Below are 18527 nucleotides of genomic sequence, written 5' to 3'. Positions count from 1 at the left end.
GTCTTTCTTCCAAGCTATACATGTTAAGGTCCTTTAATCTTTCTTGGTAAGTTTTATCCTGCAATCCATGTACCAGTTTAGTAGCTCTTCTCTGAACTCTCTCCAAAGTATCAATATCCTTCTGGAGATATGGTCTCCAGTACTGAGCACAATACTCCAAATGAGGTCTCACTAGTGCTCTGTAGAGCGGCATGAGCACCTCCCTCTTTCTACTGGTAATTCCTCTCCCTATACACCCAAGCATTCTGCTAGCATTTCCTGCTGCTCTATGACATTGTCTGCCTACCTTTAAGTCTTCTGAAATAATGACCCCTAAATCCCTTTCCTCAGATACTGAGGTTAAGTATGGTTTCCATTAATTTCCCCACTATTGATGTCAGGCTTACTGGCCTATAGTTGCCCGATTCCTCCCTACTACCTTTCTTGTGAATGGGCACAACATTTGCTAATTTCCAATCTTCTGGGACGACTACTGTTGCCAGTGATTGGTTAAATAAATCTGTTAATGGTTTTGCTAGTTCACCGCTGAGCTCTTTTTAATAGCTTTGGGTGTATCCCATCGGGCCCCTGTGACTTATTTGTATTAATTTTAGACAGTTGACGTAGAACCTCTTCCTCTGTAAAGACACATGCATCAAAAGATTCATTAGTCTTCTTTCCTGAAGTCCTTTTCCTTCATTTCCCTTTGTAAAAACTGAACAGAAGTATTCATTGAGGCAGTCAGCTAGTTCTTTATCTTCTTCCATATACCTTCCTTCTTTTGTTTTTACTTTTGTAATTCCTTGTTTTAGTTTCCTTTTTTCATTTATGTATCTGAAGAATGCCTTATCGCCTTTTTCCCCTGACTGAGCTAATTTCTCTTCTGCCTGTGCTTTAGAAGCTCTTATAACTTGTTTGGCCTCTCTCTGCTTAATCTTATAAATTTGCCTGTCATTTTTTTTTTTATAATTCCTAAATGCTATCTTTTTGTTTTTAATGATTTTGGCCACTTCTGCTGAGTACCACAGTGGTCTCTTGCTTTTTTTTGCATTTACTGACAAGCCTAATGCAATTTTCTGTTGCCTTCAATAGTGCTACTTTTAAGTAGTACCATTTCTCCTGGACTCCAATTAAACTGTTCCAATCTGATAGGGACTCGTATACCACTAATCTAATTTTAGAAAAGTCATTTTCTCTAAAATCTAAAACTTTTGTTTTTGTGTGGTGTGACTCAGTCACTGTACTTATAGTAAACCACACTGACTGGTGATCACTAGATCCCAAGCTTTCCCCTACAGTAATATCAGATACCAAATTCCCATTTGTGAATACTAAATCTAAAATGGCCTCCTTCCGGGTTGGCTCCTCAACTACTTGCTGTAGAGATAATCCCAGTAGGGAATTTAGAATAGCTGTACTCCTGGCAGAACTAGCTATTTTGGTTTTCCAGTTTACATCAGATAGATTGAAGTCTTCCATAATGATAACTTCCCCCTTCAATGTCATTTTAGCTATTTCCTCAACTAGTAGATTATCTAATTCTTTGACTTGGCTAGGTGGTCTATATATCACACCTACACAAGTTACCTTATGATTATCAAGCTGCAAGGTAACCCAAACTGACTCTAAATTGTTCTCGCTAACTTGTATCAAATTCGATTTTATGCTATCTTTCACATACAGGGCCACCCCTCCCTCCTTCTTGCCTTCTCTGTCTTTCCTGTATAGAGAGAACCCTGGTATTGTTATATCCCAGTCATTACTCCCATTGAACCACGTCTCAGTAACAGCCACTACATCTATATTCTCAGATGTCATTATAGCCTCAAGTTCATTGATATTATTCCCTGAACTGCTAGCATTTGTAGACAAGACTCTAAGCTTGTCATTTCTTAACCTTTGTGCTACTGGCATCTTCTAGCATTGTTCCGGGGGCAGTTGGACTGCTGGATTATCACTCTTTTGCCCCCCTTTCCTAGTTTAAATGCTCCTTAGCAAATACTTGGAACTGTTCACCGAGGACATTCGTTCCCTTGAGAGAAAGATGTAAACCATCTTTCTTGTACAGTTCTTTTCTATTCCAACAAGAGCTAACATGAGACACAAAGCCAAACCCTTGGTTCAGACACCATTCACCAAGCCATACATTGAATTCCTTAATGCGCATCTTCCTGTCATGCTGAAGGTTATGCAGAGGCAAAACTGCAGAGAATGAAACAGTTGATGCAACCTCCCATATATCCTTTCCAAGTGTGTGAAAAGCTTCTTTCACCTTTGAAACCTCATTGCAAGCCAGATCATTTGTCCCAAGATGGACAATAACCTCCACCTCCCTTTACTGCTTTGCTTGCCTAACAATATTAAGGATCCTTCGTCTATCCCTGCTAGCGGTAGCACCAGGGAGACATCTCACAACACCATTCTCCTCAAACTTCACACCTCTTTTGATGGAATCGCCCACCAACAGCTGCTTACTATCAGTCCTCACCTTCTCCTTTTTGTCTTTGGCTGCAGTCTTGCATACTTTAGGCATGGGAGATAATTGTTCCTCACCCACTGTGCCTGAGCCATCCTCCATGTTGCTCTTGCACTAGGAAAGTGCTGCAAATGAATTGTGGAGAGCCACAGACTGTTGGACATGTCTTCTATCCACAACTCTCAGTCTACCAGAACCTGCAGTAACGCATCTTCCATTTTTAGGGGGCCTCTGTGGCAGTGGCATTGCAACGTTCTCAGCCTGAGTTTAACGGTTAATTTACAAATCTCATATTTCAAAAAGGCAATTTCCTGCTGCATTATGGAGAGCTGTCTACAGATCAGACAGTATCCAAACCTTCGAAGAATGGAACCTGAAATAAAAGCACAACAATTCCTGCACAGAACCAGGTCTGCCATTGTAAAGAGGGGAAAGATTTTAAATAAACAAATCTTACTTGTTTAGATTGTATCCACCTCCAGATTACCTCCTGAGTATCTCCTGAATATCTCCAATGCACTTATAAAAATCAGCACTTGGAAAAAGCAGCAAGCTATCATCGAAAATTGGTGAAAAGTATCTGCATTACTGGGGTAATCTGCCCTAGAATTCAGAGCAGGCAGTTTAATGAAGACCAGGACACAGCTGCAGGAGTGAGCGGGCACAGTGGGCCCCGGCACTTGCCCTTGTGTGCCGAGTGCTGACGCCGGCCCTGGATATAGGGCTGGACCTAGCTTTGTTAGAAAGAGTGTATCATGTACTATATGATATCTGATTTATATTTTTTACATTATTTATGGGACAACCCCTTTAAGGTGAAACATGGCAGGGTCCTGAAAGGGTTAAAGAGCTAACCGAAGGAGTAGCCCCCAGTCCAACAGATTAAAAAAGGACATCACACAATACTAAATGACCAGTGGCGTACATGGAGAAGTAAGGGCCCCATAGCAAGGATCAAACCAGACCCCCCACACAGGACAGAAGTGTTTCTGCCTAAACCCTTTTCAATGACCCTTGAGCCATTTTCCCACTGCCTCATTTGCTAAAAGTTGCTCCTTTAGAGGGTAGAGTCCTGACCAAGTTTTCCCCTCCAGTAGAAGAGGAGATAATCCAACTAAGACTGGGCCCTATAGCAGTCGCATGATCTGCCACTATGGTAGTTACGCCCATGTATATGACCATGGAGGGGTGGCTGCACAAAGCTTCCTTGGTTGTATTGGCTGATTACCAAATGTTAACCCCTTCAACCCCGGGCCTGTTTTCACCTTCCTGCCCAGGCCATTTTTTGCAAATCTGACATGTGTCACTTTATGTGGTGATAACTATAACCCTCCTCTTATGTTAGCTTTCTGTTACTATCCATGATGTTAACAGGTCGGTTTTGACCCCTGTCTTAAATCAGCCATAAAATACCCTCTGAACAATTATTTATCATCCAACTTGTTTCTTACCTCTTGGTTACCTTGTTAGGCTTCTTTATCCTTGAAAAGATTGGTTTTAATATTTTTGGTGTGACCCCTTAGACCTTTCTTTTGATAGCATACCTCACATTTTCAAATAAAAAAAATTGTAAAATAAACCTCAATAGAATATTATAAGTAAATAAAAGGTTATGTCACCAGAATGTTGCTGAGGAGTATTTGAACACATCTCTTAAAAAAAAAAATTATATTTTTATTTTAATAACATTAACTATAATAACATTGATGGTGTTAGGGTCAATTTTGACCCATATATATTTACTTCAAGAAAATAGCCAAAAGTCTTTTTTTTTTTTTTTAACATAAAACGTTCATAAACAATGAAAAGCAAGTAATACAAAATGTAGACTTGCAAGGTTAAACAAACAACACACAATCAAGCAAGGCAAACCAATAGAAATCAAGTACTAGTTTCAAAGCATCTTTGTGCAAGAACTTGCATGTGTTTGTGTGGGTGTTTTTAGATGCATGTGTGGCAAAAGCTGACACTTTTAGCATGTTCTTTGCAGATATATTTTTTACAGTGGAAGCATAATGTGTGTGTCTTTCTGTCCTTATTGCTGGGGCAGACCTGACACCTCTTTCTTTTAGAATCAGATGGCATCACTGGAGTTGTGGCTGTGCTGGTTGATGTTGAGGCAAGGCTAGATGATGATGAGGATGCTGGCACTGATTCTCTTTGTGTTGTTGATGGTGTGGATGGAGTGCTTGATGAACTCTGCATCTGTCTGATCACGGCTGCAGCGATTGGATCTCGAGACACCCGTTTCCTTTGCTCAATGTGTGCCTTGACAAGGGAACTTCCTAGCTCCTCGAGAAATATTCTCCGCTTGTTATTTTTTTTTGTGTTCCAACCTGGGTGGATGTGGGTCTATAACACAAATGCATTGTATGCAGACACATCTAGGATGTTAGAAAACACAGCCATCGGCCATCTCCTGGTCATTCGCTGACAAGTATAGGTAGCAGTCAGCTTGTCCAGGTTGTCCACTCCTCCTTTGTTTTTATTGTAATCCAGGATAATTGTGGGCTTTTTGTCACTTCTTGATGACACAGCTGCATCTTTGTGAAAAGTGGACATAAGTATCACATTATTATTTTTTTTTGGACAATATGAAACGACAGTGGTGGTGTCTGTAAAAGCAAATTTTGAAGAAAGTGGAGCTCTGTCCTTTACCTGCAAAATTTCAGTGTGCAGCTCAGGTTTATTTATTTTTATTGTGCCTACCATGGTGAGTTTCTTCCTGAGAAGTTCTTGTCCAAGGTCATAGCTGGTAAAAAAAATTGTCACACGTGATATTGTGACCCCGCAGTCCAGTAGTCAAATCAAGGACTACACGTTGTCCTTGTTTTTTCTCAGGGATGCCACTTTCGGGTTTGCCGGTGTAAATCTGTAGGTTCCATGCATAGCTTGTTTTTTCATCACAGGCTGCCCAGATTTTTATGCCATATTTGCCTGGCTTACTGGGCATATACTGCCAGAAGGGGCAATTTCCACGGAAAGGGATCAAACGTTTATCTACTGTTACCTGAGGCCCAGGGTTAAACATTAGTGGAAGGAGCTGAACCCATTTCTCCCAGACATCCCTTATAGGAGCAAGCTTGTCAGATTTTGCTCTAGTATCTCTGTTGTCAAATCTGAAAACTCTTGATATCATTCGAAAGGTGTGAAGTGACATTGTTGCTGGGAAGATATATATCTGCCTCTTGACTTGTCCCGGAGACTATCAGTGGCCTCATTATAGGATCTGTACACTCCAACAAGAAGAAGAACACCAATATAAGCATCTAGGCATTCCTCATTTATGTCATTCCACATGTTGCCATGGACTTTTTTTCCTTCAAGGTTTGTCATTGCAATGATCACTTTTTTTAGTGACCATGGCATGAACAGTTCAAAACATGTTTTGATGTCACTTACTCTCGTCACAGCAAACCTTGTGATCCCCGGGGTCATTTTGATTACATCTGCAGCAGCTGCCCTGCCATGTAAGTCAGGAGGTTCTGAACTCCAACAGATCTTGCCACTTTTGGATTTGAATGTTTGAGCAGGAACAGCAGCAGGTTCAGCACTGGTGGCCTCCTCATCAGACTCATCAGATGTGTCTGTGTATTCTGGTTGATACTCTACTTCATCTTCTGCCTCAGAAACCTGCTCATCCATATCGCTATGCTGCTCTGTGTCCTCTGCCTCATTTTCATCCAAGATATAATCCAGTATTTGGCTTCCTGCAAATCTTCTCACTCTTGCATGCTGCATATTGGAGATGATTACTCTGCAAGTCAGCAACTCTGAAATGTATTGGTCCTATGTTTCTTTACTTTATTTAGAGAAGCAGACAAGCAGGCAAAGAGATCAGCCCCTCCCTAACTACAGCTCACAGGGCTGAGAGGTGATTGGCTGTCAGTGTTACTAAGCAGAGAGAGTGTTTAGGATTTCAGTTTTGGCACTTATTAGTGTCCTATAATCCTATATTATAACTGGGTCAGAATTGACCCCAACACCATAAACGTCCTAATTTTCACCACAGTATTTTATAATTTAGTGAAAAAGATTATTTTTCTATTACATTGTTTAAATAGAGGTTCCTGACAAAGTAAAAAAAAATCTTGATGCAATAAACAAATTTATGTGATACTTATAGACATTCAAAACCTGAAAACGGGTCGGTTCTGACCCTAACATAAGAGGAGGGTTAAAACGCTTTTACTTATACAAGCCATTCTGAGATTGTTTTCTCGTCACATATTGTACTTCATGACAGTGGTAAAAATAGGTTAAAAAAAAAAACATTTTTATTCATAAAAAAATACCAAATTTACCAAAAATTTTGAAACATTTTCAAATTTCCAAATTTTTATTCCTCTACTTTTATAATAGATGGTAATACTTTCAAAAATAGTAATTACTTTACATTCCCCATATGTCTACTTCATGTTTGGATCATTTTGAAAATGACATTTTATTTTTTGGGGACGTTAGAAGGCTTAGAAGTATGGAAGCAAATCTTAAGATTTTTCGGAAAATTTCCAAAACCCACTTTTTAAGGACCAGTTCAGGTCTGAAGTCACTTTGTGAGGCTTACATATTAGAAACCACCCAAAAATGACCCCATTTTAGAAACTACACCCCTCAAGGTATACAAAACTGATTTTACAAACTTTCTTAACCCTTTAGGTGTTCCACAAGAATTGATGGAAAATGGAGATAAAATTTCAGAATTTTACTTTTTTGACAGATTTTACATTTTAATCCATTTTTCCAGTAGCAAAGCAAGGGTTAACAGCCAAATAAAACTCAATATTTATTACCCTGATTCTGTGGTTTACAGAAACACCCCACATGTGATCGTAAACTGCTGTACGGGCACACGGCAGGGCGCAGAAGGAAAGGAACGCCACATGGAGAAGGCAAATTTAGCTGAACTGGTTTTTAGATGCCATGTCCCATTTGAAGCCCCCCTGATGCACCCCTACAGTAGAAACTCAAAAAAGTGACCACATTTTGGAAACTACGGGATAAGGTGCCAGTTTTATTGGTACTATTTTGGGGTACATATGATTTTTTTATTGCTCTATATTAAGTTTTTTGTAAGGCAAGGTAACAAAAAAATGGATGTTTTGGCTCCGTTTTTATTTTTACAGTGTTTAACCGAGGGATTAGGTCATGTGACTTTTTTATAGAGCAGATCGTTACGCACGTGGCAATACCTAATATGTATACTTTTTTTATTTTTTTCACTTTAACACAATAATAACAGTTTTGAAGCAAAAAATATTCATATTTTAGTGTCTCATAGTCTGAGAGCTATAGCTTTTTTATTTTTTGAACGATTCTCAGGTAGGGTCTCATTTTTTGCGGGATGAGGTGATGGTCTGATTGGTACTATTTTGGGCGGCATACGCCTTTTTGATCACTTGCTGTTGCAATTTTTGTTACACTTTTTTTTTTTCTTTTTTTTTTCGGTGTTCACCTGAGTGGTTAGGTCATGTGATATTTTTATAGAGCTGTTTGTTATGGACGTGGCAATACCTAATATGTATACTTTTTTTTTTTTCACTTTAGCACAATAATAGCAGTTTTGACACAAAAAAATTATGTTTTAGTGTCTCCATGTTCTGAGAGCTATAGCTTTTTTTATTTTTTGGGCAATTGTCTTAGGTAGGGGCTCATTTTTTGCGGGATGAGGTGACGGTTCTATTGATACCATTTTGGGGGGCAGACACCTTTTTGATCGCTTGGTGTTGCACTTTTTGTGATGTAACGTAACAAAAATGGCTTTTTTTTACACTGTTTTTATTTTTTATGGTGTTTATCGGACAGGGTGGATCATGTGATATATTTATAGAGCCGGTCATTACGGATGCGGCAATACCTAATATGTGTGGGTTTTTGCTGTTTTTTTCAGTTTTTTTATAATAAAATAAGGGGAAATGGGCGTTTTTTTTCTTTTTTACTTTATTAATTTTATTACTTTATTAATTTTATTAAAAACACTTTTTTTTTACTTTTTTTACTTTATTTATGACATTCACTTTTGGGGGTCTGATCCCCTCTGCAATGCATTACAATGCATCTGTATTGTAATGCATTGCCTGTTAGTGTATGACACTGAGTCATACACTAACAGGTTGCCCAGGAGACCCAGCCTGAGGCTGGATCTCCTCGGCCCTCGTAGAAGGCAGTTCCCGATGCCGTGCAAGGCATTGGGCTGCCTTGTGTCGCATCGGGTCCCCGCCACAGCAGCGCGGGGACTCGATGCTCTCCCTCACCAGACACAAACCTCTTCTATGTCGCGGTCAGCGCGGACCGCGGCATGGAAGGGGTTAATCCGCCGGCATCGGCTTTTACAGCTACCACGGACTGCCGGGCCCCTGCAGTGATCGCGCGCGCACCGCTCCGGTGCCCGCGCGATCACTATGACGTACTATTACGTCAAATTGCGGGAACTCAGTGGTTCCCATGACGTAACAGTACGTCAAAGGTCGGGAAGGGGTTAAAGAAGCCCAATCCTTGGCGATCCAGAGTAGCTTAACCTAATTTCCATAAAAAGTGTAGAGTACTTAGTTACTCTGGCTGAGTTGTAAAGATCCTGTTTGCAGATGGGAGAAACTTCCAGAAGGTCAACCATCACTGCAGCACTCCACCAATCTAGTTTTTATGGCACAGTGTCCAGAAAGACACCCCTTCTCAATAAAAGCCACATGAAAGCCCACCTGGAGTTTGTAAAAAAGCAAATAAAGCCTCCTCTTCAAACAGCTGGGAGTGCAAGGTGTCGGGCCACCGCAGATCTGATATTGATGACTTATTCTGAGGATAGGTCATCAGTTTAATACCCCTGCTCAACCCCTTTAAGGTGTTAAAGGCATTTTTCTTAAAAAACAAACAGATTGATAATCATCCATCAGTGAGGATCCTGGATGCAAAGTGAATAAGCTACGTTCCAGTGCCAGGAGATGTCAATGTATGTACTAAACCTGAGTACCCTTGTCTAGAACATACAGAGTTCAGGCACTACCATATACTCTGACCATGTCATGGGCATTGTAGAGATAGTGGGTGCAGGTTTTGCATTGTTTTATGACATAAAAAACTCATATGGTGCTTGCTAGGGCTGAGCGAATTTCATATTTTGACGTTTGTGTTGTGGTATTTACTGAATTGCGTTATGGATTCCGTTACCACGGACCATAACGCAATACCATGACAAAATGCCTTAAGAGGCATTCCGTTATTCATTCCGTCATAATAGAAGTCTATGGCCTGCATAACGGATTCGTCCAGGTTACGTTATGCTGGAGTCCTCCATTATGCATTCCGCCATGGAATTGTGTTATGGTCCGTGGTAACGGAATCCATAACGCAATTCAGTAAATACCACAACACGAACCCGCACACGATCTTCAAAATATGAAATTCTCTCATCCCAGTGCTTGCATTCTATGAAGTCAACAGAAAACATGGCACAGACTACATTGATATACAGTGATCTCTCAAGATACAATGGCCTCTTTTATGACCCATCGTAAGTTGAAACCAAATTCAACATACAATGTCTGAGACTCATCCAACCAATCAAGGTCACTTCTCTGGTAAAATAACTGTATTAATTGCTAGTTAGCAGCTATTCCTGACTATTATATGTAAGGACTTGTAAGGGGCTTTGGAACCGATTACTCAAGATACAATAGTTTCAACATACAATGGTCGTCCTGGAACCAATTAATATTGTAACTTGAGGGACCACTACATTGGGTCTTATCTGGAAAACTGACTACACTACAGCCAGGTTTCTATTTTGTTGCGTATCGTATATCAGAATAATTCATAACATTTGGTTATTGGCATGATGCTTTAGTAGATGGTAATGGTTGCCAGGGTGTGCTAAAAAAAGATATATAATCACTTTATAATCATTCACGGATGGGAGGTGTTTATTGAGTTTTTAACAAAAGAGTGGGATGTGAAAACTTGACTTTGACATTTTTTTGGGATATACTTTTTCATGCCACTTTCACACAGTCACTATTTGGTCAGTATATTGCTTCAGTACTAGTAAGCTACGGCCAGAGGAACCTATAGAGAACAGGTATAATGAAAAGATTTGTGTCTCATCTGTGGTGTGATTATTTACAAATGGTCCGAAGAACCAGTAATTGTCTCTTAGTTACATGTGCTACTAATTTCTCATCCTAAAACGTATTGTCACTACCAGAGCTTTGGGACGTTCTCACAGCTCTGTTTCTCCACCCCTGTGATGATGTCACTACTAGAGCTGGGAGGAGTTCTCACTACTCTGTTTACTTTTGGTTTCTTTCACCACAGCTGTTCTTCATGTGTTTGATTTCCCTCTCTTTATATCAACCCTCCTCCTATGATAGGATGTGGATTATAGTTCTCACTTCAGTTGTAGCTCTTGCTTTAGTTTCTTCACTTGTAGCTATCAGTTCACTGGACCTGTGTTCTGCTGCAGCTAGCACTCCGGATATTGCCAGCCTGTCCTTGGATCCATCCTCTCTGTGGCTGCAACACCTTCAGCTAAGTCTGCAGACATTGTTGTGTTCCTGTTTGTTTTCTGACTGGATCTGAGGTGGCCACGGTTCCCTCCATATACTGAGTAGGGCACTGGTGGCCGTGCCCCTTCCACTATTGTAGGGGTTACAGTGGTCATTAGTCTTAGGCACGTGGGCATGCCTCGTTCCGCCATTGGGGTCCGGGCATGTGCTTTAGCAGAATAGGGAGAGCGTTGAGGGTCGGACAGGGGTCACCCTTTATCCTCCCTAGTTCTGGGTCCAGTCAGTTGCTCTGTACTGTGTATTTCTATTGTTGCTCACATACAGCCGTGACATTATAATCCACCAAAACCGTCCTTTTTTTGACATAGATACGCTTTCTGACCTGGTTGACCGCATGCAGGGTCTTTCTTTGGAAGTAGCGGATCTCCGTCAATCTATGACCCAGCTTCAAGCATTGGGCCCTGCTCCGGCTCATGGAGTCTGTTGTGAGCCAAAGGTCTCACTTCCGGAGACGTTCTCCGGGGGCAGTGAGAATTTTGTTCGTTTCAGAGAGGCATGCAAACTCCATTTTTGCTTGTGTTCTCACTCTTCTGGTAATCAGGAGCAGAGGGTGAGGATTGTCATTTCCCTGCTCAGGGGTAATGCTCAGACTTGGGCTTTTTCGCTGCCATCAGGGGATCCCTCCCTTCGATCCGTGGAGGGATTTTTTGTGGCCCTGGGGCAGATTTATGATGACCCGGATCGTGTTGCTCTGGCCGAGTCTAACCTACGTGTTTTATGCCAGAACAAACGGTCTGCGGAGCTTTATTGTTCTGAATTTCGGAGATGGGCAGCTGATTCGGGTTGGAATGATGCTGCACTCCGGAGTCAGTTCTGTCATGGTCTCTCGGAGAGATTAAAAGATGCGTTTGCTTTCCATGAGAGACCAACGTCCTTAGAGTCTGCCATGTCATTGGCGGAACGCCTTGACAGGCGTCTAAGAAAGAAACGAGACCTCTCTGTCCAACCATTGTCAGTCTAGGGGCAGTGGTGCGGACTCATTCAGTGTGCAGGGGCCTCATCCTGTCTCGCTCCCCTCTGAGGAGGAGCCCATGCAGCTAGCTCGACTTGCCCCTGATAAAAGAGGATTTAGTCCTCAGAGTATGGTCTGTTTTTGTTGTGGGGGCATAGGTCATTTGGCAAATGTTTGTCCGTCTAGGAGATTTTTGAACCGTACTAAGAGCGATAATAAGAGAAAAATCTCAAAAGGTAAATCATCAGGTTCTGCTTCATCTGCTACTTTGGGCAAAGTTGATGTAGGATTTGATGCTTTTCCTCTGACCTGCAGTTCCCATTTTCTCCTGTCTGCCAGGGTGGCGCTAGAGAGCAAAGTCATTTCTTGTGAGATTTTTGTCGATAGTGGAGCGGCCGTCAATCTTATTGACACTCAATTTGTAGCCATGCATGGTTTTCAGGTTTGCACATTAGATAAAGATATACCTGTTTTTGCTATTGACTCTGCTCCACTCTCACAGAGATCTCTGAAGGGCATTGTTCACAATATCCGGCTAGCTGTAGGTGACACTCATGTGGAGGATATATCTTGTTTTGTCCTTAATGGATTGCCGTCTCCTCTAGTTTTGGGGTTACCCTGGCTCACTAGACATAACCCCACTATTGATTGGCAAGGAAGGCAAATAAATGAGTGGAGTGATTTTTGTAGAGAGAATTGTCTCACAGCGACTTTTGCAGAGGTGTCTACTAAAACGGTGCCATCATTTCTCTCTGATTTCTCGGACGTGTTTTCCGAGAGCGGTGTTCAGGAGCTACCTCCTCACCGGGAGTTTGACTGTCCCATTAACCTCATTCCCGGCGCCAAGCTGCCAAAAGCACGCCTCTACAATCTCTCACAACCGGAAAGAATCGCTATGCGAACTTACATCTCCGAGAGTCTCGAAAAGGGGCATATTCGTCCCTCAAAGTCACCTGTGGCCGCGGGTTTTTTTTTTGTTAAAAAGAAAGATGGCTCTCTGAGACCTTGCCTAGATTTTAGGGAGCTGAACCGTATCACGATTCGCGATCCCTATCCCCTTCCTCTGATCCCGGACCTCTTCAATCAAATTGTTGGGGCCAAGGTGTTTTCCAAATTGGATTTGAGAGGCGCGTACAACCTGGTCAGGGTCAGAGAGGGGGATGAATGGAAAACGGCCTTTAATACCCCTGATGGGCATTTCGAGAATCTCGTTATGCCTTTCGGCCTGATGAATGCTCCGGCCGTCTTTCAGCATTTTGTTAATAGTATTTTCTACCATTTAATGGGGAAATTTGTATTGGTGTATCTTGATGATATTTAGATTTTTTCCCCTGATGTTCAGACCCATCAGGATCATCTTTTTCAGGTTCTGCAGATTCTGCGGGAAAATAAATTGTACGCCAAGCTGGAGAAATGTCTTTTTATGGTATCGGAGATTCAATTTCTGGGTTTTCTCCTCTCTGCTTCTGGTTTTCGCATGGTAGCTATCAGTTCACTGGACCTGTGTTCTGCTGCAGCTAGCACTCCGGATATTGCCAGCCTGTCCTTGGATCCGTCTTCTCTGTGGCTGCAACACCTTCAGCTAAGTCTGCAGACATTGTTGTGTTCCTGTTTGTTTTCTGACTGGATCTGAGGTGGCCACGGTTCCCTCCATATACTGAGTAGGGCACTGGTGGCCGTGCCCCTTCCACTATTGTAGGGGTTACAGTGGTCATTAGTCTTAGGCACGTGGGCATGCCTCGTTCCGCCATTGGGATCCGGGCATGTGCTTTAGCAGAATAGGGAGAGCGTTGAGGGTCGGACAGGGGTCACCCTTTATCCTCCCTAGTTCTGGGTCCAGTCAGTTGCTCTGTACTGTGTATTTCTATTGTTGCTCACATACAGCCGTGACACGTATCAGCTGTGCCACCCTAGTGACTGCTAGTCGCCCTATAGAATGTACTGGCGCTGTTTGTTTGCAGTGCAATATGAACAATAACGGTGCGGAACAGTATTGTCCGTACCCTTTTGACTAGAAATCTTCTAGACAATACAACTATTACGATGCAGGTGTGTGGACCCTCTTCTGGTCTTGGCTAACAGACTGGTGTAAAATACTGACCAAACACTGACTGTGTGAAAGTGATCTTAGGGCCACTTCACACAGTTTTTTGGTGCTGATTTTGGAGCGTTTCCGACTCAAAATCCGCTCCAAAAAATGCTTCAAAACAGCCTCCCAATAATTTCAATAGGAAACAGCATTTGATTTTTTTCCATGTGGAAAAAAGAAGCAGCATGCCCTATCTTGGGGTGGTATCCGTGCTGAATCTCCCATGGAAATGAATGGGAGATTTAGTGCGTGTCTATTTGTTTTTTGCGTGTTTTCTGCATGGTTTTTGGTGCGGATCCGTGTCAAAAACCTCCAGCTGAAAATGCAGTTTTGTGTTGAAGTAAAAACACCCCAAAAAAAAGCATCAAAACTGCACAAAAATCTACTGTAAAAACTATGTACGTGTGAATTCTGAGCTGAATTTTGTAGATGAATTTTCAAAATTCATTGTGTGCACATACCATTAAAGGGTTTCTACCACCACATTTTCACCTATTTAGCTGTCAGACACTAGCGATCTGTTAGTGTCTGCTCTACCTAACCATGCTATTGTAATCCCTTTCTGTGCAGCGGTTCCCCTAAAAAATGTAGTTTTATTGCTATGCTAATGAGCCTCTAGGTGCTATGGGGGCGTCTTTTCAGCACCTAGAGGCTCCGTCCACTCACCATTTCTGCCGCCCAGCGCGCTCCAGCCCGCCCCTCTCCTGTAGATTGACAGCCTACTTCTCTGCATCTCGGCCGAATTCTCGCGCCTGCGCCGTGTGCTTCTGTATTCGACGCAGGCGCAGTGACTGTCTCCCTGCGCCGGCATCTTCACTGCGCCTTCACCGATTACGGCGCAGGGAGCAGTCCAACAGTCACTGGGCCTGCGCCGAATACAGAAGCACATGGAGCAGGCGCGAGTGGGCTGTCAATCTACAGGAGAGGGGCGGGCTGGAGCGCGCTGGGCGGCAGAAATGGTGAGTGGACAGAGCCTCTAGGTGCTGAAAAGACGCCCCCATAGCACCTAGAGGCTCATTAGCATAGCAATAAAACTACATTTTTTAGGGGAACCGCTGCACAGAAAGGGATTACAATAGCATGGTTAGGTAGAGCAGACAGTGTCTGACAGCTAAATAGGTGAAAATGTTGTGGTAGAAACCCTTTAATGTGTTATCTTTTGTTTTATAAACTTTTTTTTTGTTTGATTTTCTATAGACAAATCTTATTTTGTTTTTCGGTATATATGTTCTTTTTGGGCATATAAACTTCATAGAGGGGGAATGGAACCTTTCCTACTAACGAGAGAAGAGACCTGCTTGGGACAATTTCATTCCACACTCATTTATCAGCGAAATACATACAATTAGCACTTTTCAAAACAGAAAATCTGGTGGGTCCAGTTGTAGTGTTTTGTAGTCTTTTGCAATCTCCTTGGCCCACAGTAGCAATAGTTGTGATTCGTTCATATGTATGACTCTGTTTTCACAGCTGCTCCATGTTTAAAACCCTATATTAGCGCAAGTATTAACTCATTACCATTTCCACATGGGTTTTCTGCTGCCATTTTACAGATTCTCTCTAGTTTTTCATTAACTAGAAAGATTGTTCCCTGATTTTCAAACAAAGGACCTATTGACTGCTCTGCCAAACATGCTGTTTACGCGAAACCACACACATTTTCCTTGTTCAGAAAATTACCGAGAACCACTTGGTAATTTATCTACCTCCCTATATTTATTAAATTCAGCATTCTTGCCAAATATTTCAAAACAAATGAATAAATCCAAAAATTTTACAAATCACTGATGTTAACGAGATAGCATTATGTTGATGTAGTGATAATGTAAAGAAAGCACAGCATTTGCTGTAGGTAGAGTGTAACTCACCAGAAGAATTTGATTCAATTACTACTGGAGGTTATCCATATGCTTAAAGGTGGGGAAATGCCAAATGGAGCCTAAAAGGCTGAAGGCACGCCTGTGTAAGCACTCAAATGAGGAAAATGCAGAAAAATGCTTCCCCTTTGATCTATCCCTATCGTTGGGTTGTGATCTTCAAGTCCATTTAGGACAAAATTTATTTATAAAATAAAAAACACATCTGTGCCCACATTAGTCCATATATGATGCTTGCATCTGTTGTTTTAGTGCATTATTTTTGATAAATGTTTCCATGGACATCCGCATATTTTATCATATTGTGCAGGATGTTTTATCTTTGTTTTTTATCTTTTATCTTTGGTTTTTCCCCCCCAAATTTACTTATAGGTACATGAGGCCTGTGCCCATAGGAAGCCCTAAGGAAGAACATCTCTTGAGATCAAAATATAAATTAACTGATTCCACGGTGCACTTATGTAAAATATCTGTACTTATATGCTAAATAGGCAAACATTTTAAAATTCATTATAGTGAATCTACCTCTCTGGTCCAGACATCACCAGGTTACTATCCAGAATCCCACAATGCCTATCTTCCATATCCTCCTTCTCCTCTCGCTTTCTAAAACTTAACATGGATAAAACAGAATTCATCATCTTTCCCCCATCTTGCTAACCCCCAACAGACCTATCTATCACAATCAATGGCTGCACACTCTCTCCGGTCAACAAAGTCTGCTGCCTTGGAATGACCTTGGACTCTGCCCTCTCCGTCCGCCCACCCATCCAAGCCCTTTCCGCCACCTGCCGCCTCCAACTCAAAAACATCTCCCGCATCCGCGCTGTCCTCAACTTTGGGTCTGTGAAAATGTTTGTATATGCCCTCATCATCTCCCGCCTAGACTACTGCAATATTCTCCTCTGTGGCCTTCCATCTAGCACTCTCACACCCCTCCAATCTATCCTCAACTCTGCTGCCCGACTAATCCACCTCTTACCCTGTTACTCCTCTGCCTCTTCCCTCTGTCAATCCCTTCACTGGCTCCCCATTGCCCAGCGAATTCAGTTAAAAATACTAACAAATGCATACAAGGCTGTCCACAACCTGTCCCCTCTCTACATCTCTGAGCTACTTTCCCGATACATCCCCACGCGCAATCTCCGATCCTCACAAGACCTCCTTCTCTCCTCTTATCACCGCTTCCCACAATCGCCTCGATTTCTCCTGTGCTTCCCCCATACTCTGGAATTCTCTACTCCAACACATCAGACTCTCACCTACAGTGCAAAACCTCAAAAGAAACCTGAAAATCCATCTCTTCAGACAAGCCTACAACCAGTGACCCTGCTGCCTCTATATACCCATGACCAGCTTTACCCTCACCTACTGTGTCCTTCCTCAATATTTTGTAGATTGTAAGCCCTCACGGGCAGGGCCCTCTCTCCTTCTGTACCAGTCTGTAACTCGTCTTGTTTATGTTTAGTGCAATTGTCTGTATTATGTATGTATACCCCTTTTCATATTTACAGCGCTATGGAATGAATGGCTATTAAATAATAAAAAATAATAATAATGTCCATCTTTTGCGATCATGTTGTTTTAGGTTTAAAATTCTCTGCTGGTTAATTATGCAATATAATTTGATAGTGTTTGGAGTAAAGTTTTTCACAAACAGATCTCCAAATGCCCTGACAAACAGTGCTTTAACGTGCTGGCTGCCTACAGTCACCACCTGGGTAGACAACAAGGACAAACTAAATGTTATTCAAGGGTGAAAATTATAAGGTGTTACAAACTTGATGGGCAAAAAAGTCTTAGCTATAAAGTCTGTGCTTACAGAGATAAAAAGTCTGTATTGGCTTCAATAAGTGCTTAAACTATTACTTTTTTTTCAAGGTTGATTTAAGTAGCCCTCAGAGCAGGCATATGAAAAAGATAGCAACAGTCCAAGTATTCCTCCCAATCTCTCTGAAGGATAAATTCCATTAAAATTTGTATTCCATCTCAACAGTCCTTTTCATTTTTATGAATAGTCAAAGTGCTTGGTGGGTGACAACTCCCCACGTTCCAGGCCGGGTCTTGACTGGCCTATAAAAAACCCAGCTGGCAGTGTCAGCTGGGAGTGATTACCTCTCTCTGACAAAGGAGCTCTGGCAATTGCTGGTGTGGGAACTGAGCTCTGTGCTGGGCTGAAAAGCTGAGACCTGTATGTTGGGAGAGCAGGCCACCTAAGGTCTGAATTTGGCTGCTGGAGGCAGAACTGCAGACAAGGTGACTTTTTTGTTACGCACAAACTTTCTACTTGGTGTAATAAAACACCAACCCTGCAAAGAGTGTTTTTTGTTTGACCTTAAAGAGGACCTTTCTGTCACGAGGGTATCGAGAACCACGCCTGACTCCGTTATACCCGGGGTCAGGAAGTCGCAGCGGTTGGCTGCACGCTCTATTTAAGATAGGGCTGTTTTCCTTATGGTAGCTTTCTGGGTTTGCTTAGCAAACCCTTTTGGCTCACTCAGGGATCCGTAGCTCCTTCTCCTCAGCTGTTCCTTGTCCAGCATTCCCAGACCTCCTTATATTCCTCTCTCACACTTCTCTGGTTGCCAGAGATAGA

General features: G+C 42.1%; 1 pseudogene; it reads right to left on the bottom strand.

Moving 5' to 3' along the window:
- Nucleotides 1-4360: 4360 nt before the first annotated feature.
- On the bottom strand, nt 4361-6196 carry LOC121002394 (annotated as a pseudogene).
- Between the last annotated feature and the right edge of the window lie 12331 nt (nt 6197-18527).

The sequence above is a fragment of the Bufo bufo genome, chromosome 5 (assembly GCF_905171765.1).
Source record: "Bufo bufo chromosome 5, aBufBuf1.1, whole genome shotgun sequence".
NCBI classification, from domain to species: Eukaryota; Metazoa; Chordata; class Amphibia; order Anura; family Bufonidae; genus Bufo; species Bufo bufo.
Note: the sequence above shows the minus strand (reverse complement) of the source record. Positions and strands in the feature narration are given on the sequence as shown.